This window comes from Oryzias melastigma, linkage group LG6 (assembly GCF_002922805.2).
Source record: "Oryzias melastigma strain HK-1 linkage group LG6, ASM292280v2, whole genome shotgun sequence".
Classification (NCBI taxonomy): Eukaryota; Metazoa; Chordata; class Actinopteri; order Beloniformes; family Adrianichthyidae; genus Oryzias; species Oryzias melastigma.
Genome location: NC_050517.1, coordinates 555,554 through 560,818, shown reverse-complemented (window position 1 = coordinate 560,818; position 5,265 = coordinate 555,554). Strand labels below are relative to the sequence as shown.

Genomic DNA, 5,265 nt, shown 5'->3' with positions numbered 1-5,265 from the left:
TTCAACTTAATCGATAATATCAATATACTGTATCGCCCAGCCCTAATATTAGAAACACAAATATATACACACACATGCAAACATGAACACACACACATGCAGAGAAAACTGGAAACATATACACAGAAACACATATGCACAGAAACATGCACACATACACACATGTACAGAAACACAAACATACACAGACGTACAAAAACACAACTACACACAGAGAAACATGCAAACATACACACATAAACACACACCCATACATACACATGGAAAGAAACAAAAACATACACACACATGTATGGATAGAAATAAGTATCACCGTGATTTGTGCATGCGTAATTCCTGGTTTGTGCGTAATTTAGGAGTGATGCGCGAGTAATTCTTTATTTAGGCATAGCTCAGAATTCGTGCATGCGTAATTCTTGATTTGTAACTCAATTTATTTTGTGCATAAGTCCAAAAATAATGACATTTAAAAGGATACAAAATGCAATTTACAGATGCACAATTTAAAATTACAACAGCTTGAAACTAATCAAACAAGCAAATCTTTAAAAATTATGGACAAATCACGTTACGGACACACAAACCTCCGTTAAGCACGATCCTGTGGTGAGTTTCTTCACGTCTCACAGATTGGTCCATAAGTGATGCGATTAAACAGAGTTCTGGCCGGAAAACGCGGGTGAGTTACTATTAAAAAATTACGTAGGCCCAAATCCAAAGTTATGCAAACTCAAGAATTATGTACGCAAATCAAGAATATGCATGCACAAATCCTAATGTACGCACATATCAAGAATATGCACGCAAGAATCCTCTATTTTCTCTCCATACATATGCTCAGAAACATGTAAACATACACAAAAAACACATGCTCAGAGACACACAAACACAAAACACATGTATGCACACAACACACACACCATGCATTCACCAATAAAGCTTTCGTAAGGGATTTGAACATGATAAACCCAGCTGGGATGTGTACTGGGGTGCAACCCTGTGGGTCCAGGTGGGTGAACACACCCACCCACCCCTCCACACACACAAACACACACCACCACACAATACTGTGTAGCCCCAGCTCAAGAATCAGAATTCATGGAAGAAGCACTTACAGCAGGTCTGAAATCTAACAGTCTGCCACCATGCAGCTCCACAGAAACAGCTAAACCTAAGGATCAACCAACAGTGGACTCTTCCTACCAGACCTGCAGACCTGGTTCTAGTGCAGTTGACCCCACAGGCCCAGTTTACGTCGGTGAAACTGATCCTGCAGTCCGGGTTCGGGTCAGTGAAGCTGACCCCTGACCCTCTGGTCACCATGCAAACGTGGTCTTCTGTAAAAACCTTCTGTCCAGTAGATGCTTTAGTGAACAGAACCAACTAGTTCGGTGAAAACGTTTCTGGTTCTCTAGAAGAGCACGTATAAACCCCAAATATTTCGCAATAAGGTTCGTATGAATCCATGCGATGTGCTTCATGTCGGAGGGCGAGCGAGCAGCTGCTAACGCGACGGTTAGCACGAAGCTAACATGGTCGCAGTGAACTCCAGCGAGGTTCTGACAACAGAACACGAACACGAAGATTCTGGTCTGCTTTTATAAACGTAGACAGGGTGGAATTTTCCGCGTGGGTTCTTTGGTTTTCCCATAAATAATCTGAGGCCCACCTTGGCCCTCTGCAATGCTAGCAAGATCCATTATCGGACACAAGCGGCTCAGCTCTAATTTGACACATTTCCTGGGGGGAACATTTTGCGTATACATATTGACAAAAAATTAAAGACGCAATCGTTCTGTTTGCAAAAAAAAAAAACATTCAATAATAATGAAAAATAAATAAATAAATATAGCGGTGTTTGTAACAAACAGCAGAACAACCAAGCTGGTGGAACCTTTTAGCTGTGATGGACCAAGCATGACACCATTCATTCACGGACGTTGTTTTGACTCGACACATCATCACTGCCAACCACAACAACCGCCGAAAAGCGACGGACATCCTCGTTTCAGCACCGGCGGAACATTTAACCCAATAGGAGTCCAGAAGAGAAGGACTTCCAGACAGCTAGCAGCCCGGTGAGCCTCACACGGAAACCAAAACAACCCCCTCAAAGAGGTCATGAGGGAGGCCCTACACAAACACAGCACCGTGCACAGGTAAAGGGAAGGTCCAAAAGGACAACAGTCATTGAAAGGAGGGCGAGGGCTCGATTTCTGCGGATGAAGCACAGGCAGCATGAGGTCGGGCGACCTGTCCGATAATGGAAGCATGCAACCTCTAGACAAAGACAACAGCTAGCCTGCTGTGCTAATCCAGGACCATTTGAAACCAATCCCAACTTGATTTAATATCTAACATCTACTTGTACACAGAGAATTGTTGCTGTGATCCGTCCAGAACTGAAGGCTTGATGACGTCTCCTTACCTAGTTTGCGATGCCGTTCAGACCAGCGTTCATGTGCACTCCATGACAGGCTGGCAGCAGCGCGTCGCAGCGGCAGCGTGCTCCCACACAGCACCGCTGACTCCCGGCCACGTCCCGGACGAACTCCCGCTCAACCCTCCCGGCTCAGAGAGCACCGAGCCGGCGGCAGGTGTTCCATGACGGAGGAAAACATTCCAGGGATTCCCGATCAGCGATATTCCGGTCCACAGACACGCTCCAGTACCGCAGGGCTAAATGGCTGTTAGGGTCAAAGCAGCCAAAACCCGGATCACCGGAGTGCTGGACTGAGTGGATCCGGACTGCGGAAGCTGGATGATGAGAACTGGAGGGGAGTGATTAGCTGATAGTTGAACCTGAGATTAGATTAGAAATTGTTTATTTCAAGAAATCAAAAGAAAAAAAGTAAATTCATGTGCAATACCATAAATCATCAGAAGTTTACATCCACAAAGACATGTCAAACCTAGGATAACTAAACATTTAGAGATATCCTGAAAGGGAGTGAGATGACGCGAATTTATATAATCCCACCCGGGTTGACTAGAAAATTACCTTTACGTGTCTTATTATTATCCGGTTCATAACTTAAGATCAGATATTTTCATATCTTTCCATTATAGATTCAGGTTATGAATCATCAAGTTACAATAAATTCCATGACTATTTAAGTAGATGTAACACTATTTCACACCTCACACATTCAGGAGCAACACAGTGGTTTCTGTCCTGGTCATGGAGCAGTAGACCAGCTCTACACCCTCTTTAGGATGCTGGACGGTTCATGGGAGTTCACTCATCCAATCTACGTGTGTTTTGTTGATTTGGAGAAGGAGTTCAACTGTGTCCCCTGTGGTGACTTGACTGTGGAGGATGCTCAGGGAGTACGGGGTCCAGGAAGCATTACTAAGACCAATCCATCCATCCGTCAATTTTCTTGACCGCTTTGTCCCTTTCATGGTCGCGGGGGTGCCTGAGCCTAACCCGGCTACTGAAGGGCGAAGGCGGGGTTCACCCTGGACAGGTCGCCAGTCTGTCACAGGGCCTCAATCACACACACATACACTCTCACATTCACACCTAGGGGCAATTTAGAGTCACCAATTAACCTCTGAAGCATGTTTTTGGACGGTGGGAGGAAGCGTGAAAACCCACCCATGCACGGGGAGAACATGCAAACTCCACACAGAAAGGTCCCAAATCCCCCAGCCGGGATTTGAACCGGGGCCTTCTTGCAAGAGCGCTAACCACTGCGCCACCGTGCAGCCCAAGACCAATCCAGTTTCTGGATGACCTTCGGCTCCTATTGCTGGCTGTATTTCTGACCGGTTCCCGGTGCATGTTGGTCACTGGTAGGGCTGTCCTCTATCACCGATTCTGTTTATAATCTTTATTGACAGAATTGGTGGAGCCAGGGGCCGGAGGGGGTCTGGTTTGGGTACCACAGGAATTCCTCTGCTCTTTGCAGATGATTTTGTCCTGTTGGCTTCATCGAGCCAACACAAGCTGGCAGACATTGGAAAAAGGGAGAAAGTGATCAAAAGTTCCAGTACGAAAATCAAACCAGGCAACAAATACACACACACAAAAAAACATCAAGCCACTTTACAAAAAGGAATCCTGTCACCCAGCAGAATCAGAATATGAAAAGAGTCTCAAAGCTCAGGCAGTGTTAAGAAGAAAAATACTGCTCCCCACCTCCCAACCACCCCTCTCCCCCCAAAATAAAAAAAGGAAATTGACTACCAAGTCTGCACCTAACCCCCAAAAAGGGATAAAAAATCCTCTACACTCAATGGAAAAATCTGTTGCCAGAATTAGGCAAAAAAAAAAAAAAAAAAAGGGGGCAGCACACTGTTCTGTTGGAGAACATGTTTGGCCGACAGAACCATATCTGTATAGTTTTCCTTCGAGCACTTCACCCCCCCCTTAACAAATATGTTCTTAAACACTTCGTGACCTTTACATAGATGTAGACCAAAGAGGAATTATTCAGCTTCCAGCTTTTCAGTGTAGCTGTGAAGTTTCACTAAGTAGGTACAGCTACCGAGCTCTGCTGCCCAGTGAGCCAGACTACTGAGTGCCCACTCAAGCCAGTGTGGGCAAACACAGATGGGGCCATCATGGAAACCGCGGACAAACCCACCTGGGGCCCACCAATTCAGCCTGAAGGTAAACCATGTGAAATGTTTGCTGGGTTGGGGTTTGGACTGAGGGGTGTATGAAGGACTATTTGTTTGTCATCTGTGTTTTTGAGTGTTGGGGGCATGTCATCTTTGGTTTGGTTCGGTTTGTCAAGGGTATTGCAGCGACAACAATGCAAGTTTTTTTTGTTTGTCTCCAAAGAACAGCAAGAAATGAGTTTATTCCTAAAGTATAAAGTATATACAAAGAAATGAATAAACAAATAAAAAAGGGGGGAAAAATCCCTAAAAAAGATAGAACAGGCTCATACCTCTTAAAGGAACATGTCCGCTCAAGAAGCAATCTATGCACTGACAAATATGCATTCAGGGAACCTTCTAGAACAATGAGAGTATTTCATTCCAACAGGAGAAAACATTGTTAGGATTAGGAAGCTCTTGGTTTCTTGCAGGAACACAGGAGCATCCGGATGTTCAACATTGTTGATCGGTTCAAAAGTAGAGCAAACATTCCAGAACCGCAGACAGAAATAAAGTTGCATATTAATTTTGCTTCACTTTTCATCTATAGTTGAAAAAAAAAAAATTAAAGACACTGGTAATGGTATAGGGCTGCACGGTGACGCAGTGGTTAGCGCTCTCGCCTCACAGCGAGAAGGCCCCGGTTTGACTCCC

The 5,265-nt window shown here is 44.8% G+C and overlaps 1 protein-coding gene across 3 annotated transcripts in view; it reads right to left on the bottom strand.

The window, feature by feature from the left end:
- Window positions 1-2,848, bottom strand: part of LOC112152436 (zinc finger protein 609) — a 20,948-nt gene extending 18,100 nt beyond the window's left edge. The window contains exon 1 of one of the 3 annotated variants that reach the window (XM_024282023.2): window positions 2,429-2,848. The gene's annotated coding sequence lies outside the window, so the exon portion shown is untranslated. Of the gene's footprint in view, window positions 1-1,894; window positions 2,353-2,428 lie in introns of those variants that run through there. The other 2 variants (XM_024282025.2, XM_024282024.2) reach the window with 2 other exon arrangements.
- Between the last annotated feature and the right edge of the window lie 2,417 nt (window positions 2,849-5,265).